The sequence below is a fragment of the Drosophila virilis genome, chromosome 4, assembly GCF_030788295.1.
Source record: "Drosophila virilis strain 15010-1051.87 chromosome 4, Dvir_AGI_RSII-ME, whole genome shotgun sequence".
Taxonomy (NCBI): domain Eukaryota; kingdom Metazoa; phylum Arthropoda; class Insecta; order Diptera; family Drosophilidae; genus Drosophila; species Drosophila virilis.
The window spans coordinates 28,821,111-28,840,187 of record NC_091546.1 but is presented as its reverse complement, the minus strand read 5'-3'; positions in this window follow the sequence as shown (position 1 = coordinate 28,840,187).

The following is a 19,077-nucleotide window of genomic DNA, read 5'->3' as shown; positions in this document are numbered from 1 at the left end:
CCCATTGTGGTTATAATTGTTATCATAACGAGAATTTCTTCTACCACGATAATTACCTCGATAGTTATTACCGATAGTTATTACTTGGAAAACGATACTGTAATTACATCATCGGTCATTCTCGTACTTGTAGGAATATCTGCGCTTATAGCTGCATCCATTGTGGAGCATGTTCCTGCTTCTAGTATGATTTTTATGCTCTCATGCTCGGCTTTTTTGATCATAGAATCAATTGCCTCTCTAGTACTTAGAGTATTTTCGATTTCATTAGTATATTGCGTGGCCGTTTTCCCTTTTTGCTGTATCGTTGCCATTTTGGCTTTTTAATTTTGAGATGTTTCGACCACAATTACAGTCTGCAGCTTGGTAATAATTGCCTTCATAGAGGTTTTATTTTGTACGGTGTTCCTATAACTTTTGATTTGATTACTTGTACTGCTCCCTTTGCTAGGTCGACCAGTTTAACTGCCATAATGAATCATTGCAGATGGATTTTCTGTCCATCGAATTCCGTTACTGTACTCGATATTTCTTTTATGTACGCCCTTGTGGCGGCTGAGGTATCTGCCTTTGTTTTGTTTTACCAAAGTTTGAATACCGCTGGGATTGTTCGATAGTGTAGATCATTTTCTTTTATTTCTGTTTCAGAGTTGCTTGCCGATTCTATCGGTTCCGGTTCTTCACCAGTTTCGATTGACAAAGGGGTATTTAGGATTGTTGGTATAGATATATCCAAATTATGCTTCCCCTTAAATGTTATCGAATTTGATCTTAGGCTAATCAAAAGGTTTAAAACATTTGACCACTGGGTCTGATTTAACTTGTCGTTTTGATCGTGAATTAACGTACGGCTCTGGTTAAACGCTGTTCTAATATTTTTGCATGCTTATTGACAGTTACCGTCTGAACAATTCTATTCTGAGATAGATATTTATATGACTTATCGAAATTGTCTTTAATTTCATTACTTGTGGCCAAAATATTTTGACATTCCATAATGCATTATGCATACTGCGTGCCAATTGTTACAATTTTAAAATTAATTTTTTTCTCATCTCTATCAATCATTAATTTATTCTTAAACATTGTTTTTTTTTTTGTTTGACATTTTATTCAAGTCGTTGGCTTTACGCAAATGCTTCTTTTTAAGGCAATCATTATTACCTTACATTAGTATTACTATTACGATTAACAGCGTGCTTATTACGCTAAAGTCCCGAATATTCCACATCTACTTTAATGACATTCGCAGTGGAACGATTAGACCCATATTGGTCGAAATTAAATTATTGTTAATTACAAAACGTTCATATGGAGATTTTTGATTATCGTTAGCAGATACTTTGGCTGACTTACTTATTTTGTTATCATTAATCGACTACATATATGTTCCTACCTATAATATTCGTATAGCTTTGCGGGCTATACTGTTAATTGGGCAGATTTGGTTCCGCTCAATTTATAATTTCGGTTTTACATACATAAATTTCAAATCTTGTTTTAAATTTTCATATTGTTATTAATTAGGCAATAATTTTATGCAGTCTTTGTCGACCGTCGATAGTGCATCAGCTGGGCGTCGTCGGATGTGGCACGCTGATGCTCCTTCGTTGGCACATGCTGCGGTCTGCCTCTCGCACTTTTCATAGTTTTCGGTGATCTCCGGTGGTGCGCAATGCTTGCACGTATATTCACAGAACAGTGAATCTGCTGGTCCCTCGTAGTCATTCGGGCAATTTTTCCTCAGAGTTGGTAGCTTCTTTGGAGATGGAGGTATGGATTTGTTCTTTTATGATTTTAATATGAGTTGAGTGAGATGCGGTGTTGGGTACTGTGGTTTTAATTTGGGATTTTAAAAATCAAGTTCTGCTTGTATTTTCTGAGCTGTTGACCACGCTGGTGGCGGTGTACTTCCAATAATAGCCACCTTAAGTGTGCTATTCTCTTATTTATTTGTGATTTTACACACCCACGTTTACCTGTGGGTAAACACACGCACACTACTTAGTAATTATTTCCATTTTTCCATGTATTGGCTCCTTTGTCATTTATTTCGATGATTTTTTGTTGGTTTCGCTTATTTAGTTCACTCGGTCACGGTCGCCGTGTATTATGTTGTAAGTTCCATCGTTGTCCAGCCAGCCAAGTGCATTGAATAAATAACTCGTCTGCTTCAGTAGTTGGCATTTATTTGTTTGAGTTCTTATTTCTTCTCTTAACGTTAAGTTTGCTAAAGCCGCGAGCTGCACTCTGGTAACGCCAGCAGCGGAACAGCTGCATTATGTATATCGTATATATAATGTTAACAGCGCTAAGAGAGAGAGTTTTTTGTGAGCACATATGCATATACATAGCAAGGCGTTCAGAGTGGGATCGCTGATTCTGTATTTATGATGCTTGAAGCATGAGTAGGTGATCATATTTCACTTGGTCGTTGTACAGTTACGTTTGATCTCATGGTTGTCTTTAGAAGTAGGGAGGCCATGCGATGGTTGACAGCCGCCTTCATGGGGTCGAGTGTTCTGGGTGAATTGTCATGTTTTAATGTAGTAGCAGTAATTTCGGCTAGATTTCACTTCGCTTACTGGGATGCTAGAATACTGTCAGCCTTCAGTTCATTGGTCGTGTAGAGTTGTCCAGAGTTCGCGTCCTAAGACACTACTGGTCTCAGTCATGGTCGCCTTCTCGTGTTAGCTAGACAGGTTACGGGATAACTGGCCACTGCCGGAGGTCACGAGTTGCTTTAATTACCCAAGAAACCATCGTGCTATGCTTTGCATTCTTGCTGTAGTGTGAACCGAGGTTTCTCTTCTGTTTCTTATAATAACTCGATAGCAGACTAACGCTTCGGTTACCAGTTCATCAAGCGGAACCATTCCTGCGATGACCAAAGCCGCTTCGTCTGATACTGTTCGGAAGGCACAGCTAACCCGTAGAGCGCTTAGGCTATCGTCTACCGCCTATCTATCGATAGATTTTACGACCCGGCTGAATTCCAAGTGCTCTCTGAACGACATCCTTGTGTTTACACTTTCGCCCTCGCTGATTCAATTACCGCTCTACCGACTCGTATGTGCACTGTTTCCACCTTTTTCGGCAGCTGACTAACACCGCTTTTGTTTTATGAGCCGCCAGCTTAAGTCCAGCAGCTGCCAGCTATTGGTTTACACGGTCAATGCTGTGGTTGCACAATTTCTCGACGTCCTTCGATTGCTTGCCGACGACTACAAAGGCCACGTCGTCCGCAAAACCGATGATACTTGTATCGATCGGGAATTCCAGTCGGAAGGGTCATCTGCGGTGTCGTATTGCAGCATTCTTCCTCTAAAGTAACAGCTTATCGTCTGCTGAAGGTACTTTAGGACGCGGAACGTTGACAGGGCATCCAATATTTTGTCCCATCTTTTTTTAACATCCAGCGTGACATTGAGGCATACATTTTTTTGTGCCGTTCTTCCATCTAGATTGGTGAAAACTGATGAAGACAAATTGATTTCTCCAGTGCTTAACCCAAAGTGTCCAGGCAAATCAGTCTGTATGACAATGGGCCGTCTGGCGGCGTACCGGGCTTCGGTAGTAGGACTAACTTTTGAAGCCTCCATATCGTGGGGAATGTTCTGTCGGTTAGACACCTGTTAAAAAGCTGTACAATCTGCTCAGGGTGCAAGGACATTGCTAGTTTCAGCGCACGGTTGGGGATTCCATCCGGACCCGTCGCTTTACTAAACATTAGCCTTCTGGCAATCGTCAGCACCTTGTCGACGGAGACTTCGTCGATTTGCGCTGTGGTGGCTGTTCCTTGGGTCGATGGCCGTGTTTGCGTATGCATTTCGGGTCTGTTTGGGAATAGCGTTTCCACAATAAACTTCAGCTCACGGCTGCGGTTGCTTGAGTAGAGCCGTTTTTACAACAGTTTTACATGCCTTGCCCCATGTATCATATTTGGACAACTTGTATAGCTCCAGAAAGCATTCTCTCTTGCTATCACGTATGGCCATCTTTAGCCGTTTTCTGGCCCTTTGGTACCTTAGTTGCTCTAAGGCATAGTTTGGTCTACCTCGGGCTCCCTGGTTTCTCCTTTTGGCTTGGATGCAGTTCTGCCGTGCTTCGGCAATATTTTCGTTCCACTAGACGTGGGTACACGGTGGCGCCGAAACGTTTTTCGGGTTTGCATGCTCTTGTCACAGGCGCCATTTGGAAGGCTCTACTCTCTGCGTTGCCGGCTGCGGCAAGCGATTGGACAGCGTTCGAAAAGGCCTCGGGGTCGAAAGTATCCAGTCGGTAAGCGTTCCGACTTATGTTTATATTTCTGGCCGTAGTTATCTCGCCGATCGCACATATTATTGCAGGGTGATCGCTTGCGGTGTATACGTCGCTTAGTTCCCATTTAGCTGCACCAAAGAGTGACGAGCTTGCCAAGGTGAGATCTATTACTGATCCGATACTGCCCTGCATAAAGGTGTTTTGCGAGCCGGAAATTAGCAAGGCTATTTCCAGGGCTGCGAAGCTTTCCAACAGGGCACGTTAGTTGGTTGGCTGCCCCATTCCACTGCCCAGGCGTTGAAGTCACCAGCAATAATGACCTTCCGCCCCTTGCCTCGATTACTAGTGCGTCTAGTGCAGCTGTGAATTCACAAAGCTGCATGCTAGGCACCAGGTATTAGTTGTATATCCACAGGCTGCCGTATTGTCAGCGTACAAGCTGTGTAAAGGACTTTGTACTCGTCAGCGATGTTGATGCATATCCAGAGCGCAGCTTTTCCACCAGGATCCTCGGTCCATATTCTGGGGCAGTTGGTCTCTTGGTGGTGAGGTTCTCTCATAATGGCAAAATCGATGCCCGTTTCGCTGACAGTCTGCTCTAGAAGGGCCTGAGCAGCTATGCAGTGGTTAAGGTTTAGTTAGAGTACGCCGGACACTAAAAGCTACCTGTAGCGTGGTCCATTGACAATTCGTGCGCAAAGGCTGCATTTAGGTGGTTTGGAGCAATTCTTTGCTTCGAGACTTGTATTTTCCCATCTGAAGCATGCATCTTTTATGTCCTCACTACTGGTGCAGTTTGCAGCCATGTGGCCGAGTTAAAGCATCGTTTTAGCTGGTTAATTGCTTTTTTTGCAGACCACCTATCCAATCCTTGCGTTGGCCATCGCGGCTAGCACCCTGGCTTTTGAGGCTTGGAGAGTTATTGTGGCACTTTGCTAGCCTCCAAATGCTGGTCGCAGCGACTTGATCGCTTCAACTGACTGGCCAACTTTACTGCGTCGAGCACTCCTTTTTTCTTCGCCAACTCATCCAGGCGATTTATCTCATCCTGAGACGCCTTAGTAAGCGTTCTCTCTATAGCCCGGTCTGCCAAGCCTTTCCCACAGCTTCATGAAGCTCGGTTGCGGAGTGCTTCGGCCTCGGCCGGGTTGTCTTCACGAGACTGCGCATGTCGGCATATGTACAGTCACCCACTCGGTGGACCGTAATGGCGTCGGCTCTGGTACGCCTATGCGCTCGTTTTCGTCAATTTACTGCTGTCCAGCCCTAGGAGTTGCCTTGCCGACCAGCCGTCTTTGGTTTGGCAGCAGCTGGCTTTGGCTGTGTGACCACTGCCTGCTTCGCTGGGTTCTGGCCCTGGTGCTTAGCCCATTTTGAGGGAGTTCCGCGCTGTACTGTCATGGTGTCCCTCGGCCGCTTGGGTGTGCCTGCACCTTTGTGGGCTCCTAGCTTCGCTGGGCGCGGCTTAATCATAAATCATAAATCAATAATAAATAAATCATAAATTCCAAAAACTTTAAATGTCAAATTGGCATCAGTCAAAGGGCAGCCAACCGACAGGCACACAAATTCATATGCAAAATATACAAGTTTGCGTTAATAGCGAGTCACACATGCCAACGCCTAGGAACCCTTACCAACTATAAGAGCTAAAATGCAAACTCTTTTAATATTTCATATTACTCGACCCTATGAAAGGAAAGAAATGCCTCCAAAATTAATGAAAAATGGAATTTCTGCGCATTTGTGCCTGTGCAGACACATACACATAAACATTTTAAAGGTATCTGAACATAATGAAAGAGCACTGACAGTAAGCCAAATCAGTTTCCTGTAGTGGGAGCGAGATAAAATGCCTTTCTATCGCACAAATCATATGTATTCTTCTCTCTTGTCTGATCATGCGGGCGTGTTTCGAACCCGAACTAAAACGAAGGCGACTTTGCACCATACGCATATAAAACGCGTAGTCCCAGCATCTTCCACGGGATGTCCAGTCTATATATTCTATGGTTAGTGGTATATATATATATATATATTCTATGGTTAGGAAAACGATTACAAATTAAAAGAAATTAAAAAGGAAAAGACTTCTAAATTAATTGAAACATTTTTTGATTGTAGCTACATTTGCCATTTTCATTACCTTAGAAAGGATGTGAATCATTTATAATTTATAGCTTTCACTTGCTTAAAGAAACAAAGTTCGCTAGTCGCAGTTCATTAATAGGGTAGTTGGGTTTTTTTAATCTATGTCGCTTGTCTACACAACCGCGACTCGTGCTGGCGGACGTGAATGGAAAGGTACAGCACGGTACCGTACGTTGTACTACGCTTAAATCATTCTTATTTTACTATTGTTACCACTTTACAAATTTATCAGATTTACATTTGTGCTCCACACGCGCTTCTAATCTTACTTTTATTTCTGTTCATCTGTTTTCACAAAACGAAATGGCAATTTGTACCGCTGCGTGATACTTTTCTACGTACAACAATTTAACTTGTGCAACCAGTGAACACTGCTTACAAAAAGTGCTTACTTAGTGACAACAGTTATATTCACTTCACCACGTAACATTATCTACCCAGTAATTCACGTACAGTATGTCAATAAAGTGTTTTTACTAACAAAAAAAAACTAATTTTTTGGGTTTAGTTGAAAATAAATGTACCTAAAAGTGAGAATTTTTTTTCAATTATAATTTATTTCGATTCTATATTTCTCCTAGAACTTAATGGCAAAAAGAATTGTTAAATAACATTACCCAAACATTTTATAAAATTAAAAAACTAAAAACATTCACATTTTATGCTGTCAATAAAGTGTTTTTACAGCTACGGTAAATTGTTTTGCCGTTCTCTTTTGGGTGATCCCGTTAGATTTGGGCCCATGCGTTTTGGCTTCTCTTGTGTCTTCGACTTTTCTTGTCATTTTCTATTGCAATTTATAACGTTTTGCTTTAATTTTATGAAAAATAAAATGCCAGGAAAAAGAACAACTTTTGAAGTCGCTCAGCTGGTGTATTATAACCATCAGATGGGACGTCAAGTCTCGGAACTGGCTGATATGTTTAATTTATCAAAAGCAACGATATACAACATATTAAACAGAGCCAATAAGGAAGATAGGCTAGAGGCAAAGCCAGTATGTGGTCGACCCTGCAAAATTTCTGACAGAGATAAGCGAAAAATTCTGAGAAAAATTGAGAAAAATCCACAAATTTCGCTTAGGGATATTGCTCAGGAGTTCAAGGAAGAAAGTGGTGTTGATGTGTTACATGAAACTGTCCGAAAATTACTGAATTCCAATGACTACACATCACGAGTTGCCAGGAAAAAACCTCTACTATCGGCGGCGAATATTTTGAAGCGGCTATCGTTCGCTCAAGTCCATGTAAATAGTTCGAACGATTTTTGGAGTAACGTCATATTCTGTGACGAAAGCAAGATGATGCTATTCTACAACGATGGGCCATCCAGAGTCTGGAGAAAGCCACTAACAGCGTTGGAAAACCGCAATATTATTCCAACCGTTAAATTCGGAAAACTATCAGTGATGGTGTGGGGGTGTATTTCGAGCAAGGGTGTAGGAGATTTGACCTTCATTGAGAATACCATGGATGCTAGACAATATCTGAGCATTTTACAGACACATCTCGTCAGTAGTGCACAGAAATTTGGATTCTATGAGGACAATAAGCCAATTTTTAAATTTTACCAGGACAATGACCCGAAGCATAAAGCTCATATGGTAAGAGTTTGGCTGTTGTACAACTGTGGAAAGGTGTTAGACACTCCACCACAAAGTCCAGATATGAATCCAATAGAAAATGTGTGGTCATATTTGAAAAAAAAAGTCGCAAAGCGGAGTCCAAAATCAAAAACTGATTTAAAAGCTGCTGTACTGGAAGAATGGCAGAAGATTCCAGAAACATACATACAAAACCTTATTGTTTCAATGAAACGGCGATTGCAGGCTGTATGTGACGCTAATGGCAGCCACACAAAGTATTAAAAAAAAATATTCCTGTTTTTTTAACATTGTTATTTAGTAATAAAGTTTCGTGTAAAAACACTTTATTGACAGCATAAAATTTGAATGTTTTTAGTTTTTTAATTTTATAAAATGTTTGGGTAATGTTATTTAACAATTCTTTTTGCCATTAAGTTCTAGGAAAAATATAGAATCGAAATAAATTAGAATTGAAAAAAAATTCTCACTTTTAGGTACATTTATTTTCAACTAAACCCAAAAAATTAGTTTTTTTTTGTTAGTAAAAACACTTTATTGACATACTGTATGTCCTTGAATGGCGGGGGCGGGGCAACAGTGTCCGGTTATGCACGATTTTAAGATGCATGTGTATGAGTCATTTGAGAGAGGAGTATAGGTGTATTTTGGGTCAAAAGTAATCCATTGAAGTTTATGTGAGCGATATGGGGCGATAATCGTTCGACAGGTCGCCCACCTGTACTAGCTTTGAGCGGACGTGTCGTATGCAATGATGAATCTCTGTAAACTTTGAATTAAATCTCTTTAAACTTTTAAGTATGGTTGCTCATCGAAATTTCGCATACATTTGGCCAGCCTCACACAATTGAAGATATTTTATAGCTGTGGCGTGGTGCTGTAGCGCATAACAAGGGGGCCCTATACAGCCCATCCTTGTCTGCAATGCGCTGCTATGACGTCTTTGTTTTCACCTTCTCCTTCTTAAGCGTACAGTTACTTTTATATTGTTCAAGCCAATGATAATCTCAGTCCACAGACATAGACCCCGGCTCGTTCTTGGCCATGTCTCCTGTCCATTTAAGACACAGCTGGGTTGCATGTCCATCTTATTCCAGCTCGTTTGCAGGTCTCTTTCCATTTGCGTACACTTAGCTTCTTGATCCAATAATGCATATTTGAACACGCTTTCGATTTACTATATAGTGTGATTGGAACATATCGGAACAGTGTCTTCCTTGAGGACCTGCTTTGAAACAAGACACCAGACTCGATTCTTGCTACCATGGTCCGTGTATTCTTCTTTACTCCGCTGAAAAGCCACCATCGCAGCATTTCTTCTTAAATTTAGCAGTAAAACACAGCTTAGTTTGATTGTTGTGAGTTTTTAAGGTGATTACTTTGCAGAAATCTTCGTAGCAGTGAATATTTCAGATACTCTCTGCTCTTTAATATTTATTATTATTATTATTTGTTAATGTTTCTTAACAAATTTATGAGTTTTACATTTGTGCTCTGCCCGAGTTAACAGGGGAGAACCTTGTCTAGTGTTAAAGAAGTTTTCCCTAGTGCCTTGTTATGTGACCTCTGATGTTGAAAATGTTCCTCCGGTTCAAGTTTATTATGAAGTCAAGAATTTAATGATGCGAAATAAAAAAACTTCCAACCGCTTTGTGTTAAAGTTCAACCAAACTGAATATTTCTAATTGATAGAAGTATGTGTATATCTTAATGTCTACAAGCTGCTAAGCTGGTCGTCAATGGTGTCCCATTTATATATGTGTCGCAACATTAACATCCTGCTGATGTTGCATCTTTCGGTTGATGTCGCAACATAGTGCTACAATGTTGTGTAGGTACTTTTGATCAAGTACACGGTGTCATATTTAGAGTTGGCCACACAATGAAAATTGTTTATGTTGGCTTGCCTCGTGGAGGCTTGCAGGTGCCATCTCGGGAGGGGCTGAGATGGTAACTCCTCCCGCCCTATGGCCGAGATGTTTTTTTCCTTGGTTTAAATACCCATATTACGCCTTTTATTAATGCAGTTATCACAAACAGGCTGTAAGCTATAAAGATGTGGTTTGTCGCGGTGCTTTTCATCTGAATAATTTCGTTTCGGCTAATTAAAGCTTGCAGGTGGAGTTTGTGTAGGTTTAAGTCTTCAATGGTGTTGTTAATTTTAAAATCATCAAAAGTTTGTATCTATAGCTGATTTCTTTCTTCGTATTTCCAATCTGGATCGTCGTATAGTTCTTGTATGGAACAATTACTGAACCTTTGATCGTTCGAGGTCTGCTGCACTATGAATTTATTATGGTGTTGACCGTTTGAAATATAACAAGTAAGAGGTTCTAGGAATTCCCAACTAGGGAATACCCTGAACCCTCTTATTCCAACATCAAATATATTAAAAAAAAAAGTTACCTTGGCAGGGTTTGAACTCGCAACTGGCCGCATTACTTGCGGTCGACACTAATCAACAGCCACACCAGAAAAAAAAATACTTACCCCGTTAGGGCTCGAACTCGCGAAAGACCGCACCACTTGCTACGCCTCTACTCAGCAACCACACCATTAATTAAGTACTTATGATAAAAAAGGTTCTTAAATAGCTTCGCATAAAAAAGTCGCAATTACCATGCTGTTAGAATGCTAGAATTAACAGACCTTTATGAAATTTTGTACAGTATATCTTTTCGTTGGGGTTGTAGCGGGGAGATTCTAGAAGCAAGATATCATGTTTGGTGACTATAGCTCTTATTATGTAACGAATTCGCTCAATTTTTATCGATTACTTGGAAACCGGGTACGTTATTGATTGTCGGAAACAAACTCGATCTGCGCAGGCACAAGGAGCACCTACATCTAGCTCTTATAGGTTCTGAGATACTTCGGAGTCCTCACAGATATGTTAGATAGACTTTGGGGCATTTGTAATTGAGTTATCTATTATGGCCAGCATGGTTAGAATTAACATTTTGGATTCATTCACAGGTATTGGAAAAATGTGTAAGAGTTCGTATTGATGTTTGTCAAATATCGGTATCTTCATATTAAACATAACAATTGTTTCCTGTATATACGCTTCTAATGTTAGTAATTTATATAAATGTTCTTTTGATTTTATTTCTTACTTCGAATTCTTCTCTTGTTAAAATTAATTTGGAATGACTTTCAATTTTGTTAGCAACATGCTTTCTGCAATATGATCTTGTATACAATGTCGATATTTACGTTAATTCTGGATATGCAATGTGTGTGAAGTGTATTTCGTTGTGTTCCTCGTTTACGGTCTTATATATTTTATTTTAATAAAATTTCTTATAACTTCTTGCTCTTGGCTGATATGCTTAATGTTATTTCTTCGCAAAATACAGTTTGTTGGTTTATATTGCTCACAATTTTTTTTCATTTTTTTATTGCCTTAAATCGATATTCTTTGATACTTTTTGAATCTTTTGCATCCATCACTTTTCGTTCTCCTCTTGAAGCGAACAGACATGTTTTTATTGTGCTCTCCGTTTTGTTTTTGATTTAATAACACGCCGGCGCTTTAGTCTCTATATATAAAACTGTTTGTCCTGACTGACTGATTGGTGATCAACGCACAGCCCAAACCGTCAGAGCTAGGAAGCTGAAATTTTCACTGTAGTTACCTTATGTGATTAAGGTGCACGTTAAGACGGGGTTTCGGGAAATTCCACCCGATTGACCTTAAAATTTTAAAGTTCTTTGTTCAAAATCATTTGAGGGGTGTTTCACACTTTTCCACAAATGTATTCCTCCTTAATGGAAATAGGGCTTAAAGATTTGGTGGGTGGCGTTTCGCGCTTAAATTCATTTTCAAAGCTCTATATGAAAAATCATTTGAGTCTTTTTACATTTTTCGCAAAATCTAAACTCCTTCGGTAGAAATGCGATTCAAAGATTTGGCCGAAGTTTTAAGTAGTGTCCGATTTGCTTTAAACTTATTTTTAAAGCTCTACATAAGGACTTAATGAATTTGTGTTTCAGCCATTTGGAAAATTCTCTCCGCAACAGGGGTTAGTTAGCGAAATACGTTGGTATGAAACTTTTTTGTTAGCCTCGGATCGGCCTCAAACTTATTTTCAAAGATCATTGCTAAAATTCATTAGAGTGCTTCACACTTTTCGAAAAATCCATTCCCCCTTGGTGGAAATGGGAGTCAAAGATTTGGATCTACATAAAAAATCATTTGAGATGTGTTTCACATTTTTCTCAAAGTCTAAGCTCCTTCGGTGGAAAGTGCATTTTAAAGTAATTTTAAGTTGTGTCCGATTTGCATGAAACTTATTTTTAATGATCTATATAAGAATATAATATATAATATAATATATGTTTCAGCGATTTGGGAAATTCCACTCGAAACAGTGGTAAAATGACGAAAAACGTTTTTAGTTTCTTACTGTCCGCTCAGTTTCAAAATCATTTTCAAAGCTATTCGAGAACATTGATTTTATAACATAAGTACTATGGGCAGGGCCAGGCTATACCCTCTAGTTATTTATATTTTATATATTTCTATTATTCTCTTTGCCTTCGCGGCTTATTTTTCATTTATCACGAGTGCATGCTTGTGGCCTGTGCATTTTTATTATTTATATATTCATTCTTTTAAACTTGTGTGATTGTGGATTTTTGTTTGTGTGGTTGCGCTAATAGCTTCTAGTTGTTGTTTGTTGCTTATATTTAACTGCACATTGCCTCTCTGGTGAGCAAGTTTTCGTGAGCTATCAATCAATCTATAAATAGACTACTCTCGAACTCTCGCGTTCGCTCACCCTTTTTCACCTTGTGCTTTGATCTTTTTCTACTTTCTTCCGCTTGTTGGTGCTCCATACGCTATTAATATATTCTAAATTACTGTCTTTTTACATTTGGCTGCGTTATTACAGTAGAAACCCATTATAATGGACCATAAAATTGTCTGCTTTAAAAAACTTGCCAAATGCAAATTACGGCATAGCAATCCCGCATACCTTGTTGGCTCTGTGATAATGCCGTGCATTCGAAATGTGCGGGTTATACTGGTCTAGTAGGGAATGATATTGCCAAACGAAATGGTTTGTACTATAGCTGTGACTCGTGTAGGGATATTGATGGTAAAATGCGGGCGTTTATGCGTCAGACCAGGAATAGCTTTAGGGGTCTGATTGTTTGTTTTTTGTCAATTTTACGCTCAGCTCACAGCCCTGGACACCCATTTTAATAGCCTTAAACTGTTGGATGAGTCTCCTGGCCCAAAAAAGTCCCTCTCCTTGTGATTTGACGTTGCCTAACACAATTCAGCCTCCGACTGCAATTCAGCAGCCTACTTCACCGATTACACAGCAGCTCATCTCGTTTGTAACTCCAGCTGCTGTGAGGTCTGCTGTGGACACTGATTCTGTACCGAAATTTGCGAAAACGGCACGAGAAAAACCAGTCGACTTTTCCGTGTCGTCCGCTGTCGTTGCTGCTTCGAAAGGGCGACAGCAACAATTAATTTGACAAAAGCCGCTAGAAGGCTTCTCGTCCGGACTACCGGCTGCTTTAGGTCCCACAGGTAACAGTGTTCCCACTGTCCTACCTGTGGTGCCTAAGGCTCTAGTGGGTGTTCCACCGAGGAGAAATATTTTGTTTCTACGCTTTTCCCTCATCTCTCATCAGATGATGTAAGAGCCTTTATACAGGCAAAAATTAAAGCTCCCAGGTAAAATGGTGGAGAAATTTAACTTTTGTATCAAAGGGATACTGCGTCCTTTAAAAAAATTGTTCCACCAGAAATCTTTACTGATATTTGTTGTAAAGAGTTTTGGTCGGAGCACCTAATAGTAAGAGAATATAAGGCCAAATAGAAAAATCGGACTCCGATTTTATTAACACCTATTTCTAATGGCGCAACAACTTTAGTTGCTGCGTCAAAAAACTAATTTCCTCTTTCGAGCTTGCCTACCAGAATGTTAGAGGTCTTAAATCTAAACTTGCTAAGCTGTATTTAGACTATTTAGCTTTTAAATTTCAAATTATCGCGTTCACTGAGACCTGGCTGAAGCCGGACATTTACCTCCAAGTTCACCACTTACTGGTGTGATCGATATTCCCGAATCGGCGGAGAAGTAATTATAGCTGTTAAGTCTGCTCTTTCCATCTCAGAGAATGAGTTGGTGGCTGTAAGAGTTGTATTTGGAAGTTTCTCTATATTTATTTCATGTCCTTATATACCCCCTCTATCTAACTTGTCCAATCGAACTCATCTTAATGCTATTAAATCTTTCTCTTCCCATTATGATAGGGACCTTTTAGTAGTTCTTGGGGACTTTAATCTTCCAGACATCGACTTAAGCTTGCTGTTGCCTTCTTCGTCAAACGAATTTATTGATGGTCTACATGAAATGTCCTTACGGCAGGTTATTTTCGTGTTGAATTCCTTCAACAGTGTTGTGCACAGGATCAATCCAATAATCAATCCTTATCATCGAACTTTGGATATGGTAAATGATTAACCAGCCCGAGTCCCTATCATGGAATCGAAATTAGCTAAACGTACGCGTTGTTTCTGAATGGCTGATTTTCATAAGCTAAGTAATTTTATTCTGAAAATCAACTGATCCCAACTGTACAGTCGTGCAGACATTGATGTTGCCATTAAACTTTTGTATGATAACTTGTACTCGATTTTTAATGTCTGCGCTCCTCTTGATCACCCAGCGAAGCCGGATAGGCCTCCCTGGTTCTCAAATGAACTTATGAGGTTAAAAAACGTGAAGTCGAAGTATTTTAAAAAGTGTAAGAAATCATGAAATCATTCTGATATCTCCCGTTATGCCGTTGCCCGATCGAATTTTTCCACTCAAAATTCTATCTGTTATAAGGATTACCTTCGGCGTTGTCAATGTTCACATTATCTTAAGAAATTTTTAACTTTGTCAATTTTAAGCGAAAGACATATATATTGCCCTCTTCGGCTAAGTTTGCAGATGAGAGCGCGAACACTGATCCAGACATATCCGATCTGTTCGCAAACTATTTTTAAACTATCTACTCGTCCACTAGCTATAATAAAAATCAGCCTTATCATATCTGTTACAGAGGTCAAACTACATCTTAAATCCCATTATTACCAAAAGTTCTTATTCTTCTTTTTAGCGACCTTGACACTATCACGCTTGCGTGCTGCAGCAATATGTAAACCTGTTTTAAAACTTTTTGAAATGTTCGTAAACACTTCAACTATTCCGACCATTTGGCAGGAATCATATATTATCCTTCTCTATGAGAAAGGGATTAGGCCCGCTACTCCTAACTCCTTTCATTAATGACCTTCCCTCGATACTGCCTCACTCTCGAGTATTAATGTATGATGAACATGTAAAATTATGACTTGAATATAAATATATGACATCTTGTTATCTCTTACAAGTTGACATTGATGCGTTTCAAGCTTGGTGTTTAGCCAACCCCTTTTACTCACACTGCACTAAATGAAATGAATGACCTTCTAAAGAAGCCTTCCTCAATTGGTGTCTTACATCCTTGATAACTTACCGCTCGAGCGTGTTAACAGTACATCTAATGAAGTTAACGATCTAGGTGCCATCCTTGATCGTTAGATTAAATTCGAATCTCATGTTAAGACCGTTATCAATAAGGCCAGGATAGTTATGGGTTTTATTAAGTGATGGTCGAAGGAGTTTGACGAACCGTAGACGACAAAAACACTTTATATATCTATGGTACGACCTATTCTTGAATATGGCTCATGTATCTGTTTACCACAATCCGCTTTCCATCACTCAACCCATACCTTCAGAAACAATTCTTGTGGTTTTCTTTCGTGGTTTAAATTGGAATCCTCGCGTGCAGTTACCGTCATACTCCAGCAGACTTCTAATGATTATCCTTCCTTCTTTGATTAATCGTAGAACCATGTTGGGTGTAATATTTATTTATAAGCTAATTACTGGTGAAATCGAATCTTCTGTTTTGACTAGCCAGTTGAATTTATCTATCCCTACTAGACTAACACGTAATTTTATATCCCTATCGCTTCAATTTTGCGTAACTAATTATGCTTCGCAAGAATCGTTCAGGGTTCTTTGTGATGACTATAACAAGCATTATAGAGTATTCTGCTCGGAGTCTTCTCTTCCTCGTATATAATATATAATAATAATAATATAATTGTATTTGTACACATACCTGAAGTTTGTATCGATTTTTTCTTAAATTATATTTTTTCATATTTACATTGCATTTCGTGTCGTACGTCACACGACTCCGCTCCTCGGTCGGTTACCCGTTACAACCTTTATCATGCTACCAAAATCATCTATTAGATCCCTTTTTGATCTATTTTTGGCAGTAAGGTATTTATTTTTATTTTAAGTTGGGTCGATTTAGTTTTTACTGTAACGATATCGGCTAAAAATTCATCACGGTTAAGATCGTTTAGGGTTTTTTCGAATATGTTTACATCTATGTCTATAAAATCTTTAAGGTCTATTTTGTGAATAAGATGTTTGTATGATATTATAACTTTGGCGTTGGCTAGATTTATTTGAGTGTATTTTTCCGTTAAGGTTTAAACTTTTAAGATTTGAGCACTAGTATAACATAATCTGTAAAACATTGGTACGGCTATTTTTAAATTTTTCTTTTTAATTTTTCTGTTTTTTTTTTTTTTTTGTATTTATTTAGTTAAAATTGTTTTACCGTTGTCCAGGAGAACTTGGTGCTTAGTAAATTTGGGTGGTAATTTATTTATTCTATTTTTATACCCTGAACCCATTAAAAATGGGTATAAGGGTATATTGTATTTGTACAAAATCCAAATGTATGTAACAGGCAGAAGGAAGCATCTCCGACCGCATAAAGTATATATATTTTTGATCAGCATCAATAGCCGAGTCGATCTAGCCATGTCCGTCTGTCAATCCGTCCGTCCGTCCGCAAGGATCTCAGAACCTATAAGAGCTAAAGACTTGAAATTTTAGATGTAGGTGTTCCTAGTGCCTGCGCAGATCGAGTTTGTTTCCGATAATCGATAACTTACTCCGTTTCCAAGCAATCGCACAAAATCGATATCGACATCCTGTTTTTTGAGCAAATTGGGTAAATAATAAGAGCTAGGGTCACCATACATGATGTGTTGCTTCTAGAATATTATATATATGTCAAGTATCTTTCATTTTATATCTATCGCTACCCGCTACCACCCCACAGCTATAAATCAAGTTTTATTGCCAACCAATTTAAGCCACAATTTAAATGCAATTGACTTTTTAGAATATACAAATATTCTATGGTACAATTAGATATACTGTTGAAAATTTCATAAAGATCGGTTAAGAAAAAATCAAAGTAATATGAAACTGCGCAATTGAATGGGGCAGCAGCTTTAAGAATTTCTGTATACATGTACATGCACACATTCATGCTTCACATTCTAACAGCATGGTAATTGCGACATTTTTCTGTAATGCTATTTTAGTTCCTTTTTTTATAAAAAGTACTTAATTATTGGTGTGGCTGCTGAATAGGGGCATAGCAAGTGGTGCGGTCTGTCGCGGGTTCGAGCCCTTCGAGCCCGCGGAAAATATTTTTTTTTATACCCTGAATCCATTAAAAATGAGTATAAGGGTATATTGAATATGTGCTAAATCCAAATGTATGTAACAGGCAGAAGGAAACATCTCCGACCCCATAAAGTATATATATTCTAGATCAGCATCAATAGCAGAGTCGATGTAGCCATGTCCGTCTGTCTGTATGTCCGTCTGTCCGTATGTATGAACGCCATATCCTCTTTTTGGGCAATTTTGGTAAATAATTAGAGTCACCAAACTTGACATATATCTTCTAAAATAGAATATATATGCATTTAATGTTGGAAGAAGAGGGTTCAGGGTATCCCCTAGTCGGGAGCTCCCGACTAGAACCTAGAACCTATTTAGTTATGGTTTTTATTTTTTTTCTATTTTGTCTTTTATTTGTTTCCTATGTTATCATAGATGGGCCACTGTTTTTTCCATAAACCTGTTTGAGTCTGTTTTTGTACATCTGATAATTTTGTACGGTTTTGTGGGTGAGAAGTATTCTTCGAGAGATTCTCCTATGAAATTTAAAATATTGTTGGGGGCAAAAACTGCGTACGTTTTGTTAAGCTTTAGGATTTTTCTAAGTACTAGCGTTTTTATGGGGGCTCTAATATTGTTCTTCTTGTTGTTTTTTTTTGGTTCTTTGAAATGCAAAAGCCACATGAGTAGTGGTCTATGGTCTGTGACAATTTTGAATCTTTATCCAAACAAATAAGGACGGAAATATTTGGTTGCCCAAATTATTGCCAGCATTTCTTTTTCTACTGTTGAATAGTTTAATGCGGTATTCGTTATCGGTATCGGCTATTCTATATGCTATACTCTATCTCTTTCTTTAGGAACTCTGATTTGGCTGGTTGGTGTTTTAAATTTGCGTTATTGAGTTTATCAAATACTGGTTTTAAATTTCTAACGTGTTCTTGTAGGGATGCCGAAAAAATGATTATATCGTCCAAATATATTAAACATTTGCCATTCAAATCGGCTTATACGTTGTCCATTATTCTTTGAATCGTGTCTGAGGCGTTGGTAAGCCCGAATGGCATTCGAACAAATTCAAAGTTACCACCTTCCGCAGAAAATGCTGTTTTATCAATATCTTATGGATGCATCTCAATTTGATAGCATCCCTTAGGTAAATCTAGGGCAGTGAAATACTTCGCCCTACCTTTATTGTCTAAGATGTCGTTTATGTTTGGTATCGGGTACTAGTCCTTAACTGTTTTTTCGTTTAATTTCCGGTAGTCCATTACTAGTATCCATTTAATTTCATTGGACGCATCCATATGTTTTGGTACCAAAATGGTTGGAGCGCTCAATGGAGAGTAGCTGCGTTTAATCATATTTCGATCTAACAGTTTTTGTGTTTGTTTTTGAATTTGCTCACGTTCTTTAATACTTTAACGGAATGGTTTGGTATAGATTGGTATTTTGTCCGTTGTCTTGACTGTATGTTTCACTAGGTTAGTGAAGGTAAGA